A 17,782-nucleotide genomic window follows, 5' to 3' on the forward strand; every position below is an offset into this window, starting at 1 on the left:
CCCATGTATGTCCATTATATTAGTTTGTTACTGGATTCTGCACGAGTGGATTTGTTTTAGTCTTGTGTGTAATATTTCTGATTGACCAGGGCAGCTGCAGAGTGCAACCATCAAGCCAAATTCCACTGTATCTCTTGTTTATTACTGTTTTCCTATAAGCTTGGAGACATTTTGCCATTCGTGCGGATGAATTTCCTCTTCCAGTTTGTCCAGAAATATTATTAAGATCCTCTGAACTTGCTGTGCGCAGATGACACTATTATTGCGCTGATATTACTCAGCCTAATGAAATCTGCTCTGCCTCGCACCGATGGAACACTGTTAACTTTGATCTCACAATTAAGTCTCCATGAACAGCTAATAAAGCATAATCTGCTCTGTATCTGCTTGTCTGCGCCAGAAGCACAGAAAACCTTTTAGCATATCTTCACTGCAGTTTCTGACTGACACTTTGTTGCTCTCGGCTGAAACACTGACTTATTTTATCACGCCCGAGATAATACAATCAAGTATTAAGGAGTTAAAAATCACACTGGATCTGCATCGGTTGAGTGGCAGATGAGTGGCAGATGCCTGCGGGGGCTTCTAGTCATTCCGGTCTCTTTTTCCCATCCCTCTGCCTCGACTTAGAAGTAGATGTGTTGACATCCCTGAATACAGAAAAGGCAGTGGTTGTTCCCTTATTGTTGCTGGGGCTTTTTGGATATATCTGTTCCCAATCTTTTATTCATTAAATGCATGACGTCACTTCTTCTTTTGATAGCTCTCATAACCTTTTCATACATTTGCCTGTAATATCCCTGAACTCTGATCAGACTTAATAACAGGCCAAACAGTTTGAGATTTCTGCTCTATGATAAGGGCAATCAAAGGAAAATTGCAGCCTTTTATTTTTGGGATCTGCTCCTTTTTCTTCCTCGAAAAAGACAGACGGTAGCAGTTTGGCGATGGATGTCGGACAATCGATAAGGAATGTTTTCCACATGACTTAAGGACTGATTGGAGCAGTATTTTCCTCTCATCTTATGCTCACATTTGTTGTGTGGGCATAAGCCAGATCTGTTAAACATATACATTTGTGAGCTGATGTATAAGTTTGATACACACGACTGTTTGGTTCACACACAGTTTACGCTCGAGTTCTTAAATGTGCTTCCTTTTTTCTTTTCAGATCATCAAACAGTTTTGAAAAGGCATCCCTTGTTAGAGAGAAAGAGACAGACAGACAATCTACCAGGTTTTACCACACGAACGCCACAGAGTCTCGCTGATGAGGTTAAAAGGTAACACTTCAATCGAGCTCTTAATGTACACTTCAGCCACAGAAACAACACCACTTTCTCTGCCGTGGCACCTCACACTTTTCATCTCCCACCTGTTGTTTTCATTGGAGGAAACCCTTTAAGATCAGAGCGACCCAACAAAAACATCATCTGTTTTCATGGATAACAGTTAGCGCTGGTTTTGAAAGAAGCAGATAAGATTATAGTGTCTAATGAGCAATGGCCCGAGTACATCTACCGGGATATACGTGTTAGAAGAAGCAGTTCGTCTTCGTGATTTTGTGTTGGATCTCTTCCACGAGATCCTATTATATCCTATTATTAATTTTCTATAATCACAGTGGCTCCTGACCGCTATGTATAATGTCTTAATGTGTTTTACTTGGCTTCGTGTTTTCAAGCATCATTGTTTTAACACTATCTTTGATTATGAATAATCTTCTGATGGGTTTGTGATGGAAAATGCGCCATAAGAAACATTGGGAAATTGTACTTTGAAAGCCATTTAATACCTAGTTATGTATTTTAAATAAAAAAAAGTATTAAAAATAAGTACTGTTCCTGTGTTTTGTTTTGGTCTAATTTTCTTTTGAATTACATCCACATTGGATGATTAAGATGAAGTGCTGTTTTTTTTTTTCAGTAATCTTATTATTTTTCTAACAGTAGCAGCACTGACTTAAACAATATAACGAAACTGTCAGTGATGGATTGAATACACTGTTTTGCAGAATCATGCAGAAGTGTTCTCTTTTCCCAGTCTTTCAGTTAAAAAAGAGATTTAAAGCACAAAACTCTTATTCGTGGTCTCTATCGCCATACCTTGGTAATTTGCTAAGCCTATAGAGCAATCTGGGACCCCATCAGCCATTCTCTGAGTCTAAAGTCATTCACTACAGTGAGCTACATGGTAAAATTGCCTCTTTGTACCCCCTTTTTAGTGGAACCAGAGTATCCCATAGTACTTCAGTAGAGTAGGCAGTTACTAGGCAGGAATTGTGTATCATCATGCATTGCCAAAAAAAATATAGTTAAGATGAGATGTATTTATTTATCCTAAAGTTTGACTTTTTTTTTTTGCTACAGCATTTAAAATTAAGTTAAATTAATTAGGATGAATACGGAAAAGGATGAAAAAAGAAATGCACACGTTTTAATCTTCCTAGTTGATATTAAAAAAAAAACATGTTTGTGGGTTTTAGAGTCTAGTTTAGAGTCTTTTGTGTCTACAGAGTGAGTGTCCTTCCTTAACAGGTACCTGAGAGATTTCTGACACAGCCTCTGAGGCCATGGCCAGTATTACATATAATACATCAGGACCAAGACTTCCTGTTCTGTGCACTGCCTTAAAAATTCTAATAACAAGCAAACTTCTTGCTAGACAACAGAAGATAGTTTCAAGCCTACATTTCTTACCAGTGCATCAGTGCCAAATCTTTTGCACTCAGCCCTCACTGGTCAATCTGACTCAGATTCAAAACAGGAACGAGGCTTCCACAGGTACCACAGATTCTGTCCATTTATTCACATCATGGCCGCTCTGTTTCTGGTTTCTGTATTTACATATTTAAGGCATATAATAAGTGTGTGTGTATTCTTGCTAAGTTTCAAAAGGTCAAAGAGAGCTGATCCCCTTCAAAGTTTCAACTCCTTAAAAGACACGTTTTCCTTACAGAATCTGTATTCTCACTTTTATTCTTCTTATCCCTGAAACAATATTCTGACCTTTCATCAGATGTGTTGACTGCGTCAGAAAGTGTTTAGCCTGAAAGCAGCTCTTCTATCTCCTCTGCCTGTGGATCTTCGCTCTCCTTTATCAATTCTTTTTTGAACATCAGCTTTTCAAAAGCTGTTAGGGGTGTGATGTGAAAAGAGGGCAGTTTGAATATTCTGAAAGGTTTTTTTTTAAAGACAGGCCTAAAGCATCATCTGCAATTACACTACTCAAACGTGTTTGCATATTCAGTATATTGAAAAAATAGACCTGCTGGATGTGGCTTAATATAAGCAGCCTCATAGGCGACATGCAAACTCTTTAACAATGTGCTGGAGAGAGATACCTTATTAGCCTTTTTATCATTATTCCTCCTGATCAGTCTCCTCTACCAGATTGTTGTCCTTCACCTAACTTTCCTCTTTATCATGTAGACACAGACCGAACACACTCTGCAGATGCCTGTGGCTCTCCGCTTAGAAAGAAAGTTGGTCGGTTGTGAAAATAAAATTGAGACCACTGATGCCAGGACTGACTGAGAGAGTGGGCTATGTTCTGACAGATGTGGTGTCATGTCAACCGAAAGGCAAAGATGTGTTGAATTAATGAGGCCAGGTGATGGAGAAAAGGAGCAGAGCTGGAGCCAACAACTCTTGCCTGCAGTTTACTGGAGACCTGGTGTGCTTATTTAAATAACTGCCTTGATCTCACTGATCACTAGGCTAAAGGCTACTTAATTAAAACTAACAAGCAGTGCATTAACACCCTGTCGGCACGCTGACACTGTCAACCTGGCTGTACGCAAGCAGCACCCCCGGGGAGAAGTGTGCACTATTCCAGATCCAGGTGAAGCAGACATTTGATTTAAAATGCCACAAAGTAAGATGGCAGGTTGGCTTCTTTTTCTTTTTTTTTTGCAACCTGATTGAAAGGAAAGGCATTTTTCACTGTCGGGGTGGGTTAGGAAAGAGCGTATGTGTGTGTCTGCGATGTGTATGTGTGCAGAATAAAAGCGACATACCCACCGAGGAAGGCCAGCCTTGAGCTTTATAGACGGGTGCTTTGATCAGAAAGGCTGGCTCACCTTCATCTCCTCATGGACGTCGTCACTGGATGCTGATGATGCTGAGCGCCCGTTTCTCTGAGGAGGCTGAATGGAAGAAGGAAAAGGTTCAGGGAAAAGTGGAATAGGAAGCATGTGTGTGTGTGTGTTACTTTTTGGGTTTCCCTCTTCTAATTTTTTTCCTCAAAGAGAGAGAGATATGCTGATACATAATTTTTATGATAGTGAGACACGTTCCCTTTGATTTTTTTTAAAATAACAAACACTTTTGAATGACAAAAATTGGGGTGTAAAATTTCACCATGATAAATATATGTATGGTAAAATGCTAGCTTCAGTTGTTACCTCAGCTATATTATTTTTCAGCCAACTTATACTTTCCCCCCCAAAACCCCCTCATAAAATCATTTGGCCGTTTTCTTCAGTCTATGTATAATATGTTTAAGGTAAAAAATAAAACTGTTGATGTAGATGTAGAAATGTATGGGGTATAAGACAGTAAAAGGATCACTTCCAGCTTTTTAAAATTTTAATCTTATTGGTAATGTTAGCAAAGTTCTCAAGTTTTTCTTTTCCTTTTCTTTAAAGCTGACTGGTAGGTCCACACCTGCACTTTTTATTTCACTCTAACCACTGAAATTGAAAGTCACTGAAACTCAGTTTATTCAGTGCTTCAAAAATAAGTCCCCAAATAAGTGCCCCAGTGCGTTTCAAGTTGCAAGACCTCGTCCCCGGAGGCTTTTACCCATGTCCCTGTTATTTCCTCTAAAGTAACAAATGTCCCTGCATAATGAGCAAAACAGTCCTGCGGAGCAAGCAATGAGTAGCCTGTCCGCTTCCGGTTAACGGTCCTCTCCGCTGCTTGTGAATGACTTTGTGACGACCTCTGAGGCAAACGCGCCCCACACCACCCAACCTTCTCTCTCGTTCGCAGGAAATGGAAATGGCTTAGGACTATCGGCGTTGCCCCGGCAACCATCTGAGTCCCCCATCTCGCGGTGGAGAAATGAGTTCTGAACAGGCTCGAGAGAGGCAGGGATTAAACATGATCCCGCGGACGGACTGTCAATCACAGCCCTCCAGCAGCCTTCCCGTGTTCACTCAAACATCTACACTCAAACATAAAAAAGGTGCATTTAAAAAAAAAAACCCAAAACATATATACATACATTATTATTTATCGATAACCACAAGTTCATAAATAAAACGAACTGATAATGAATTCGGCCTGTGCTGTGTTCTTTTTTGTTGAAAGCTATTAAAAGCAAGAAACTCTTTTCTGTTTTAAAAAAACAAATTCGTTATCCAGCAGCGGATTTAGTGGTGGTCGTTATATTCCAGTGCCAAGAGGCGATGGATTAATTTAATTAGCCTGGCGAAGATTAATGACGATGCATAGGCCTTTTGTAGATAAGGCTATACACTGTTAAAGAGGGTGTGTTATTTTCAAACACCACTGTGTGTCCAATTTGGGGAACTTTGGAGTGTGGCTGAAGGTAATCAGAAAAGGGGGGAAAAGTATAGCCCTAAAGATTTTATAGGCTTCAGCTGGGGTTTATCTTTGCAGGCTCAGATAAATCTGAGTGTATAATAGCTTCACACACATTGTATTATTTTAATTATTTATTTAGTCTTTGAAGCCATAAAGATGCTTATTTTGTGTGGGTGATTTCTATAAACCGTTGGCACACTGTAAACCAGTGAAGAATGGGGTACTGGAGATGTTTGCTGTGATTAACGCACATTGTGACACCTTTCCAGGTGTCTTTATAATTCCCTTTCGTGCAGCATTGTGAGTGCGCGTGGCGAAAATGCGTGGCACTACTATAAAAGCAGCTTTGTATTAAATGTGCGTGTTCTTCCTTTAACAGTACAGCGGGTATAATAGATCCTTACTGTTCCTGGCTTCTGCCCACTTAACACAAAAGTTTTGCTTTTCTTTCCATATTAATTTATTTGGCGTCTAGAGTGACAAATCATCTATTAACTCCCAATCAAAATAAAGAAATAAATTATATGTCCTGCACAAACGTGCTCATATTAATTGCATGTATAATTCTGATGTGATTCTGAACTATTCCAGTTACCCGCATACGGAGGCAAAGTGTCCAAGTGATTTCTATCCCCATGCTTTAATAAAACTGTCAGAAAAAACAGGCTAACTGGTGTGCATGTAAAAAACAATACACTTTCTTTCTCAGAGCTCTACTCATTTGTTATGATGGCGTTACTGTCCTTTTTAGAAGTCTCAACACTTGGCTGCCATCTTGAAACGTCTTTGGGCACATATTTGGACAGTTGTTTTAAAGGATTTCCTAACCTCAGTGGCCACAGGGACATATAACTGCACGTATAGAATCACAAGTCAAATCTGATCATAAAAACGCTTAAAATGTTTACCGACTTTGCCCCAAAATAAAGTTTTAGTCACCACTAAAACAGGAAATAACACTAGAATAAACACATCAGCTCACGTCCTATTAATGCAATAATTTGTACTTTAATATTTCTAAAGTTTGACCAGATGAATTAAGTTTAATCTTTGTATTTATTTTAATACCTTATCACTTTCTTTACACATGTAAAAGTGAACAGTTCCTTGAACTTTTTCGATGTATCAGTAAATGATCAGATAAAGATCATTTCGAGAAAACACCTTCAAAAGTGTTTGTATTTCCTACTAAATCTCTCGATTAATAAATGTCTGATTTATTTGTTATTTTATTCCAGTCATGGTGACACAAACTACATTTACACACGGCGGCAAATAAAGAATGAATTCCCTGGAAATCCCTGCCTGCTCCTGGAGAAGTAGCTAATCACGTTACAGTAACGCATTATTGGTGCCAGGCTGGCAGGGAAGGCTGGGAGAGCGAGAGAGGGCGGGGAGAGTGAGACCCCGTGCAATTCGATATTTGCCTCTTTTGACAGTCATTTAAAGGGGATCTGGAGAACCCGATAGCCCGGGACTTACACCCCTCCAAAGGCTTTCGGGACACTTTAGCCCGACTCGGCTCGGCCCCGCAGCGCCAGTGAGTCGCCAGGCAGGGTGTAAACGTTAAATGTTAGCTATTTGTTCCGTGGATTGCGAGGAAAATCAAGCCAGTCTTTCATTCACCCCCAACCCCCCCTCTCACACACACAGACCCCCCCCCCCCCATCTCCCCTCCCATGCTTTCTTTCTTTTCCAGACTCCACAAACAGTCATTGACTAAAGAGGCTTAGAGAGACTCCTAATAATGCTTTAACGAATTAAAAGCAACGGAGAAGTTTAAGGAGGAAAAAAAGAGGGGGAGGAAGGGAAATGTTTAGTAATTGCTGAGACTGTACAGACAAAGAGTCCTGACGCAGTGGCATTGGAGGTTATCTGCCATCGTAGTGGTTCCTTATCAGCGGATAAATATTTGTATATCATGGCCAAACTGGAGGGGAAGGAGGAGGGTGGGGTGGGGGTCTGCAAAGCCCCCTTGTGATTGTTGCAGCCCAGGTAAGCTACATGGATATAATCACTGCATCCACCGCTGCATCCTCTGCAGTGGAGCAGAGCTGCTGCAGTGTGGGGGGTCGAGCCACTCCAGAAAAGCCTCTTTTTTTTTCAATTATGGGGTTAAAGGAGTGAGAGAGTGTTTAATAAACGACTGCTCATTAAAGCGAGAGAGAAAGAGAGAGCGAGGGAGTGCATTCCCTTGCAGATAACGGGCAGGTCGCATTGTGCAGATCTCTCCTGGGAAGACTCCTGCACTGGATGTTTGCCCCCAACCGCACCCACAGCCTTGCATCTCATTAAGATCATCTCCACATCTCTATCTGCAGTATATCTGGGGCGCACCATCAGCCTCCCATCAGCGCGGATGTGGCCCTTTTCTGCACGGACAAAAAGAGTAAGATTTCTCTTTCAGGGGAGGTGAATTAAATCGAGCTCTTTTTATTTATATTTGTTTGTATTTATATTTGGAGAACCCTTTAATCAGCAACCAACGTGATCTCCTTGCTTTCTCCCACCCCCTTACCCCGTTTCATATGAAACCGTCACTGGACTACCAGTGGCCACCCAGTACAGGATTATGCACAGCCAGGAAAAGAGGAGGAGGAGGTGGTGGTGGTAGGGGAGAGAGGGAGAAAGGGAGGGAGGGGGCTTGCCTGGATACCCAACCGCCTGCAAGTGTCCATCCTCGGTCTGTTTGACATGGCAGCGTCCCTGGGTATAAAAGCGATAAACATCTGGTGGCGCTGCCAGGACATTGGAAAATGAGGGATTGGGGAGAGGCGGTGAAAGAGGCGGCGAAAATACAAAATCATAATGAGAAGAAAGATGGGCAGAGAGGGAGTGAGAGAGGGGGGCAGAGAGATGCTGATCAGCTAATTACAGCTGCAAATAAAATGCAAATTTATCCTGGCACAGTGAGCATGCCCAAGTTTAAACATAGCGCCATCCAAAAAATCCAGAGCTGCGCTGGCGCTGCGCCAGTGACGACTTCCAAACAAAGGCTGATTATCCAATAATAATAAATAATTATTATTACTATTAGTATTAACCTTATAAGGAGGTGCATCTTCGTTCGGTGTTACACCAGGGTACACCCGCCATCCCTTTGAATAAAAGAATAATCGTTTCCCAACAACAGTGACACCACCATTCAGTCTACCAGTTACACACACTGTGTGTAACTGTGTAACCCCCCCCCCCCCCCATCTCATGTAGTGATTAATGATACATCGCCACCCAAAGATTAATCATGGGAAATTAAAAAATAAAAATAAAATAAAAGTGCTGGAGGTAACTGCAGCTGGATCAGGTGGGCTCGGGATGGCGGTGGAGGGTGGAGGAGGTGAAAGCGAATGAGCTCCATCGAATCTTTTTAGATGCAAATATTTTGTTATCTCTACTTTGCTGCACTGTGTGTTTTTTCCTTCTCCCGTGTTTATGATTAATTATCTCTTCTTGGTGAAAAATAAATCATGCGAAATTAGGATCTAGCTGACTCCACCGGCGTAAGCAGAGATGGCAGGTCGATGTTGTTAATTTCAGGTTGAAATTGACACACTAATTATAGTGCAGAGTGCTGCTGGAACACTAGCAGGCAAGATTATACCTCTGTGCTTCTATTTTTTCTTTCTTTCTCTCTCTCTCTTTTTTTTTTATCAGATCCCCACCCCCCTTATATTTTACCAATTAAAAATCGTAAAGGCATTTCATTGCCCCGGGATAAAAAAAAAAGACAGCCTCTCTCCTAACATGGCCATCACTTTCCCCCATCAGATTCATTGTGATGTATTAGATGCAATAAATTATCCCATGTAACAAAACATGGCGAGCTGAAAGGCTGATAATCTGCAGAGGGGAGATAAGGATTCATTATTCCAAATCATTATGAATCCAGCGTTGGCTGTGACTTCTTTCTTAATCAGCTTCTGTGATCCTGGATACGTGAAGGGAGCAGATAAGAGCAGAGTCGTTTATAATTCTCCCCACCTCGGCCTAATATTTTAAAATAAAATCGCAGGGAGAAGCCGCCGTAAAACACACACACACACACACACGCACACACACACACACACACACACACACACACACACGCACACACACACACACACACACACACACTGGCTTAACGTTTGGAGGGTGAACAGGACGAGAATAATAAAACACATTGAGGAAATAAATAAGTAAATAGATAATACGTGGCCCATACATTTTTGGCGCTGTTTTGTCTCAAATTAAGGTCATCTTATTCGACATTTACAGCGAAGAATCATGTAGGCAGAGAAAGAAAGAGAGCGAGAGAGAGAAAGAGGGCGAAGGGGGGTGGGAAAAAAGGAGGAGATATATACTGCACCGTTTATTTCACATTTGCAGTGGGAAGGGGCTAATAAAATTTAGGCTACACCGGGAGTCTATAAAAGCGGGTAACCGTAAATGATTTACTCCATTTATGCACTAACAGGGGCTGAAAAAGCGCCACGGTACGGGGGGGGGGGGGGGGGGGGTTCGCTACTGCTGCTGCAACCTCAATCTGCAAAATTAAGAAACTAAGAAAAGAGGGGTGATTTAATCCGGATGTAATGGTGAGATGATGACACCTCATCCAAACTGCTAAATATCAGATGGCTGTGAGACTAATAATAATAATAATAATAATAATGATAATAATAAAAGGCCGGTGTGCACAGACTCTTGCTTTTTATTACGACCAGTGTACCAATAGAGTGAAGGGGGGTGGGGGGTGCTTAGCTGTTGTCAGCTGTCACGCGGGAGCTCGCGTCAAATTCTACATTAATCACGCGATTTCACGGCAGGAAAAAAAAAGAAGAAGAGCAGGAGGAAGAAGAAGAGAGGCGAGTGACTTTGGACTCGGGCTCCAGGCCGCATGCGCTCTCGTTAAATCCCTGTTAGAGGAAGTGCAAAACACTACACAGCCTCATACCTCTAATGTGACACTGTGGGGCCTGTACTAAACTCTAAACCCGTTTACAGTCTCTATTTAAAATTAATTAAGACTCGATTCCACCCCCCCACCCCCCCCAAAAAAAGCATTCCCCCTCTTTAAAAACAAAACTGCTTTTCACATCCGCCGCCTAAAATTAAACGTTATTTCCCGCCTTTATTTAATTGTACCCACAGTGAACAGGACCGAATTGATTCTGGTTATTTTCCTCGTAATTAATCTTTTTATTACACCTATAATGTGCTTTAATCGCGAGCGCGCATGAATGCCGCTTTAATCGTCGTTTCTCATCAGCGCGCTCATTTATCGCATCCGCATATTAACTTCATCTTTACATTGAAATCAAATAATTCCCCTGATCAAAAATAAAATAGAATATAATTTAAAAAAACACTTTATTTACCTCAAAAGCAGATTAATAAATCATTACAATTTGACGCTGTCGTTATTCTGTAATTCTATTTAGACACTGGGTGGGATTCCATAAATGAAAAGCTCGGCTCGTCCCTGTGTGGAAGAAGGCTGCTGAATAATTCATTGATTTAAAAAAAAAGACGCATTTGGATGTAGCCGCGTTCGTAAGTATATACAACGAGGTTTGCGCCAATTATCTTTAATTTATTACCTTAATTGAATTTCTCCCCCAAAGATAGATTTGGGTGTGATCAGTTTACATTCTCCTTCAAAGAGTCAATGCGCATCATGAGAGATAGCAAGCCTCCAGCATCCTCTCCTCTCCTCTCCTCTCCTCTCTTTTTCCTCAGTGCATTTCACAGAGAGAAGGATCGGATTTGCTTGGTGCTCCTTTCAATCAACCATGGTGTCAATAAGCAGGCTGGCCGGCCTCTATATGCTCAGTGTGTGTCTCTGTGTGTGTATTGGTGTGAAGCTTTTGCTGTTCGTAGCCTCGATCACATTTTCAGATTTATTGCCTACATATGTATATTTTTCTCTCCTCCTTCTGAAATGTTTTTCTGTAATTGCTGAGTAGTTGGTGAATCTTTTTTTTTTTGGGTGTTGATTAGACACCGAGCAGCTATGGCTTCATCTGTCCTTTGTGGCAGGGGAGAGAAAGGGGCTCCTCTCCTAACACAAAGGGACGTGCAACGTGTTTCTGCCACTGTGAGGGCTTGTGTTCTGCGGTGAAATATCTGCAGAGCACAAGCCCTCACAGTGACAGAAACTGTACAGGCACCACATAAAAGCCTATATAGATAATAGCCAGTTACAGTTACACAATATACAGTTGTGCATTGCTCAATCAGAAAAAAAATCACGTGCAAATGCCCACAATCGCCTTTTCTTACATATAATATAATATAATCTTACTTTCATTCGGCTTGTGTGCCAATATTGGGCGTCTCCTGAATTAACATGATCACCTGGATACAACAAAATGGGGTCAAACACAAAAATAGTATTTTTTAAAAATAAGAAATCTTATTTTAAATTGCATCAAAATCATAATAAATGACTGTCTGTTATAGATCACTTCTATTTTAACCCTACAATAGATTCCCATTGGTTTCTACTGCCGTTCTATTCCCATAACTTGCTGTGCTTTCAGACCCGGAAGAGCTGGCGTGTTCTGTACAGTAAGTACGGTAAAGAGGCCGCCTTTGGTTGGCCCGTGTGCTCGTGCAGCCTGCCCGGTACAGCCTATGTGCGCGCGTGTTTCCTCCTCGCGTTGAGTTGTGACGCTGTGACTCCGGGACCGAGGGCGCGCGCGCACCATCACCGCCGCCGCCACCACTACTCCTAGCGCTGTGCTGAGAGTGTGTGTGTGAGTGTTTGTGTGTGTGTGTGTCTGCGTGTGTGTTTTTCCCCTCCCCGTCCACAGCTCCTCGCCCTCTCGTTCTTTTTTCCTCTGCCTCTCTCTAAATGCCATCGGCGCCTCCATCTCTATGTCACTCTTCCTTCACGTCTGCGGAAAAAAAAGCCTCCACCCGTCCAGCGTCCACTGCAGGTCAGTAAATATTTAGATTTGCTCTGAAGCCGCCGCATCCTAAATGCCCCATCCAATGAGCTGCCGCTTCCCTCGGTGGCTTTGTAGCCTGTCTGTGAGCTGACTGACGGTCTGAGAATGATGGGAAACTTTTGTGAATGTGCTTTTTTTTGGGGTGCTAGATTAAATGACTATAAACGAAAATTATGAGTAAAGCGGTAACATTTTTTTATCTTCTTTTTTTTTGACTGGACTTCAGTGAAGCCGGAGATGAAGCTACCCGTTACACCTTCATCTCTCCCCCTCAACATCGCTCTGTGTGCACTTGGTGGAATTAAAAAAAAAAAAAAAAAGGGGGGGGGGGGGGGTAGTGTTGACAATACTGGCTACAACATCCATAACGAGCGCCATTGTTGCGTTTAATGCTAACTGCTTTCGCTATCCTTTTATTTATTAGCAGCGCAAGCGAAATTTGCTTTGGTTGGCCGGGCTGATAATTAAGCTAGCATTTCTTTTTCTTTGGCTCGCCTGAGTCAACGGATTGATATGTAAAAAGGCTAAACGACAGCCGGTTTCACTTCTTAGATTATTTAACCCACACCTAAAATAGCACAGATGAGTGTTTTTAGCGACCCATTACCTCTCGCATTACCTGGTGGTGCAGGCGAGAATCCCATACAAGCCGTGAAATTGATCTGATTACCTTTGCCGGCGGGTCATAAGAAGGAGCTGGGCTTGCTGAGGCTGCTTTGCACCCCCACACGCACACACACACACCCAGCCCGTTATTAGTTTCCTCCATCTCGTCTTTGGTCCTTGTGTCTCGAGATGGCGGTGTGTTTGTGTGAGTGCGAGAGAGGGAGAGAGCCGCTGTTTAGAATGAATAGGAAGCTAAATCAGGGGCATCACACGCGCACAGTCACGGGCCAAAAAGCTCCAACGGCTATTTGCACGCGGGGAGCAGAACACGAGAGAAACCCTCGGACACCTTGATGTTTTTTTCTTCCCTTCATTTATTCGCTTCTTTAAAACGAGGATAGGATTCGATAGGATAAAAAAAGGATAAAAGGATAAAAAATACGGTGTTATTATTAAAATAATATAAACTCGGATTAAAAACGTAGAAGAAGAAGCAGCGGACCGCTCGAGCGGATAGCACTTTCACTCCAATTTCCCGTCACAATCGAAATTTCGTTATTGCATGAGGTGTCAGAGAGGCTGCTGGCACTCCGAGCTCCACTTTAAACTCGTTTAAATCACAAAGATTAATAACATAAATAAAATTTAAAAAAAAAATCAGCCAAACAATTTAGTGCCTGAATGATGAATGACTTCTGTTTGGAGATGCACAAGACAAGAGGTGAAAAGGCCCTGCACCTCAAATGAAAGATTACATCAGTGCGTCTGGCGAGACGTGATATAAAGATAAGAATCACAACTCAGTCAATTGGCAGCCCCCTTTTTTCTTTGCTCTTTTTTTTCTTCTTCGTTGGGAAGAATGACACAAAATCTGATGTGCTAGTTTTTCTTTTCTTTTTCTTTTTAAACACACTCGAAGAAAATGTGATCAATCCTTCAGCTCTTGCTCATTTAAATCGTTCTAGGAAAGCCAGTTCTGTTTTTAAGTTTCACGCGCCCAACAAGCAGAATTTTACGCCCTAGTTTTGTTCTAAGAACCAGACTTGGTTCTCATGCTGACAGAAAAGCAGCCCCACTTTTTTCTTGAAAAGACTAGAAAGGTGACAAATGACTCACTGAGTAAGAAACAAATAGGTTACCTGCGGTAATATACGGGTTTCAAAATGTATAAATGAGCGCTTAACCAGTAAAAAATATCACAATTTACAGCATGACTGTAGCCCGTAGCATTTTTAATCACTGGCTGGGCATCTCTCTTTTTTTCCACAGAAGCTCTTTGGATTATGTTCTTATGTCGTGTGTTTTCTTGCGCCAAAGTGCTTTTTGATTTAAAAAAAAATATTTAAAAAAATTTATATTTCACAAAAATTAAGTCTAATTCTGGCTGGGTATCTTAGATCTGTGCGTGCCAGAATAAATAAAGATACGTGACACATTACGACCCCAGATAACAGGCCGTAAATGCGCACACACGCATGCGCACAGGCGATTTCTTTTCAATATTATTTTAAAATAGCGCCTCTTGCTTCTTCTTGGCTCTAAATGTACCTCACACGAGGTGCTACTCATATCATTTGAATTTCTTTTCCTTTTCAAAAAAGTATTGATATTACTGTAGTGGTAGCAGTGGGCGAACACTCACTGGTGGCGGCATAACTGTTACACCATCTAATGTATTATTATAGTATGATTTTTATCTCACTGACCTTTGATTAATCAGCTGGCGGAAGGAAACTTTTATTTATGAGGGAAAACAATGATTGTAATTTTGTGAACACGGGACGCTGAGGAACAAAGTAAACACACACACGCACAGACGCACGCACACACGCACATGCACGCAAGCATTAGACGTTATCTAAAACATTTGATCCCCCTAAACACACACACAAACACACACACAGGCAATGGAATAATCCGTTCTTGTGTTAACTGCAGTGAAGAGAACAAAAAAAAAAGAAAGTGGCTCGATTTTAATCAAAGCTGGCTAACATAATCTCGCAGAAATTATCTAAGCCATCAAGAAAAGGACTGGACCCTCGCCCGCGTTTATGAATAAACCTTTAACAAATCTTTACGCACAGCATCGGTGCTAGTTGTAGGCCATTAACTACAAAAATAGACTAATGTGGGCTCGTTTTAGCCCCTCTCGCTTTTTCGTCCTCACACACACACAGAGAAAAAAGAGCCAAAGCCACCATTTCTCCCTTCGTGACGACAGTTTAGGATTAAAAATGACTTTTTTTTTTTTTTTAAGAAAGGGAGAGGCAGTCTTATATCCCGCGCTGAATAAGCCCCGGCGTTATTGACACCGAGGCTTGGGGACTCAAGTGATGGGATGGCTTCCATGTCCCATTCTCTAAGCTTCGATGCATCCAGTCAAGAAACAAAAACACATAATCGGGATTTTAGGCCACATTTTACCGTCGTGTGTTGCCTTCGAGCACCTATAACGGCTACTTTGTGGATAACGCTCCGCGATACTTTTTTCAAGAGGATAATTACACGAGTCGGCTGACAGCCTGACAATGGCAGCTACAGCAGTTTGCGTCCAAGTTCAGTTTCGGGCTTTGCCTGTGTGAGAAACGCTCGCTCTCCCTCTCCCTCTCCCCAGGTAGGGCTATCCTGGAGAGAGGGAAAAATAGCACGCTTTGCCAAGTCCTCCTCTGCCCGTGCTCCCAAGCGCTCGGTTAAGAGCAAGCTTAATAATTTCAGACGGGATTGAATGAATGAGCCATCACCTGTGCGCATGCAACTGAGGACTCACCTGCTAAATAATCTGTTTGATGGCGTCTTCATTGATGACCTTAATGCTTTTATTTATTTATTTATTTGGTAACAACCCCCCACTCTAAGGAAGTGACCCCCACCTATTATTACACCCACAGCAAATTCATGCCAATACCTACGTGGTGCGAGGGCGTGCGCGCTCCCGCAGCCGCCGAGAGAGGATTCATTTCCTGACTGTTTACACCGCGGTGACGTCACTTCCAGTGGCTGCCCCCAACACACACACACACACTGCTACTATTACACACCGCCAGTCTGACAGTATACGCAGATCAAACCGGGATTTAGACATAAAAAACCTCCCCCCCTCCCACACACACACCTGCCCGCGGGGAGGGATAGAGGGGGACTGTTTCTCAGGTGGAAGACGTAGGGCATCATGGCCGTGTCACGGCGAACACATCCTTTTAAATTCCAGTTTGTTTATTTAAAAAGAAAAACTGGTCAAAGCGAGGCGGGCTACGGTCACTCGCAGTGCGAGTTAGCAATGCGCGTTATTCACTGCTGTGAATAAATCTTGACATCGCTCGTTGTTGCTCGTCTGTCTGAGCTGCAGTGAACAGGTTGCAGCTACCGCACAGATACCGACTGAGTTAAGTAACAGCCAGTAATAGCTTACATTATAACTATTTTTTTTAACTTTTCATTTTTTTTTAAAAACTGGAGGCTTAGTCACCCAGGCGTCCCTGTCCGTGCCGGCTTCGCGGTGAGGAAATCGGCTCAGTTTGGATCTGCCATTAGAATAATGTGGCTGTCACCGCGAGAGGACGCACTGTCACAATTTTAAGAGCATAAATGTCCCGCAACATGCCGTTGGCCCAGAGCAACAGGCTCTGCAGAAGCTTCTGCTCTTCTCTTCTTGCAAACTGTAGCAGGAAAAAGCGCAGACTTTAGTGTCTGTTGTAATAAAAGTTTTTTTTTCTTAGAAAAGGAGTTTAAAACTTTTATTTTTGGTTATCATTTTTATACTTGTCAACTGACGCTGAAGGTGAATTTATAAGTTTTCCCTTTAAGTTTATAAACGTAGGTATCATATTTTATAGATTAATTCAAAATAAAATAACTTCCTACAACACGAGTTTTGCACACCTAGCACGCTTGCATGCATAAGACAGCTGTTAAGTGTATAAGGCCTTAGTAAAGTACAATTTTCATATTTAAAATAAATATACCTCTTTTGATGAGTTCAGAGAAAAAACAAACAAACAAACATTAAAAAGGTAATAAATTCTTGCAGCTCTTCTATATCTTCCTTGGCCCAATGTTGTATTCAATTAGAGCAGGCCCCTCCCCTTAACTGATGACACTGACAGACCCTCCTTAAGTTGCGTCGCGCCACAGCTGTCTGCAAGCATTGAGCTGCCTGGCGCCATCCTGAAAGAATGCCTTCACTGTAAAAAAAAAAAAAAAAAAAAAAAAAAAAAAGAGAGAGAGAGAGAGAGAGAGAGAAAAGGAAAAAAGAAGGGGGACTGGAAGGAGCAAGAGAGAAAGAGAGAGAGCGAGAGAGGTAGGGCAAGGGTGAGTAAGCAAGAGACTCACAGATCTAGAGGGAAAGAGAGAGAGAGAGGAGCGGAGTTAATGGAGAGGGCTTCAACTGCGCACAAACAGAGATTTGATCAGTGAGTTTAACTTGCTGGTGCTGGTCAGTGCGCAGTGAAGCCATCCACTGCAAACAAGCCCTGCCTGCGCCCCGTGCGAGCCTCCGCTACTTGTTGAGCTGAAACACTGACTTTTTTTTTCTCGCTGTTTGTTTGCTAAGAGGAAGAAGTTCAGGAGCTCTGCGTGGGACCGGATTCCATTTTGGACGTATTTCTGTGACAGCACCTCAGTTGCATTTGTAATGTTGGGTATGTTCCCTGTTTCATTTCTGTGTCTTTGTTAAAAAAATTTAAAAAAAAAAAT

General features: G+C 42.1%; 1 protein-coding gene and 1 long non-coding RNA gene across 11 annotated transcripts in view; one reads left to right on the top strand and one right to left on the bottom strand.

Moving 5' to 3' along the window:
* LOC120735929 lies at positions 1 to 13,271 on the bottom strand. Its single transcript, XR_005696379.1, has 2 exons — positions 13,155 to 13,271; positions 1 to 4,147 (listed from the first exon to the last, which is right to left on the bottom strand). It is a non-coding gene; the product is annotated as an uncharacterized LOC120735929 (long non-coding RNA).
* Positions 12,259 to 17,782, top strand: part of gata3 (GATA binding protein 3) — a 16,547-nt gene continuing 11,023 nt past the window's right edge. For 8 of the 10 annotated variants that reach the window (XM_040035725.1, XM_040035726.1, XM_040035728.1 and 5 more), the window contains exon 1: positions 13,812 to 17,727. The gene's annotated coding sequence lies outside the window, so the exon portion shown is untranslated. Of the gene's footprint in view, positions 12,473 to 13,811; positions 17,728 to 17,782 lie in introns of those variants that run through there. The other 2 variants (XM_040035721.1, XM_040035723.1) reach the window with 2 other exon arrangements.

Source organism: Simochromis diagramma, unplaced genomic scaffold (genome assembly GCF_900408965.1).
Source record: "Simochromis diagramma unplaced genomic scaffold, fSimDia1.1 OVJJ01000816.1, whole genome shotgun sequence".
In the NCBI taxonomy this organism is placed as follows: Eukaryota; Metazoa; Chordata; class Actinopteri; order Cichliformes; family Cichlidae; genus Simochromis; species Simochromis diagramma.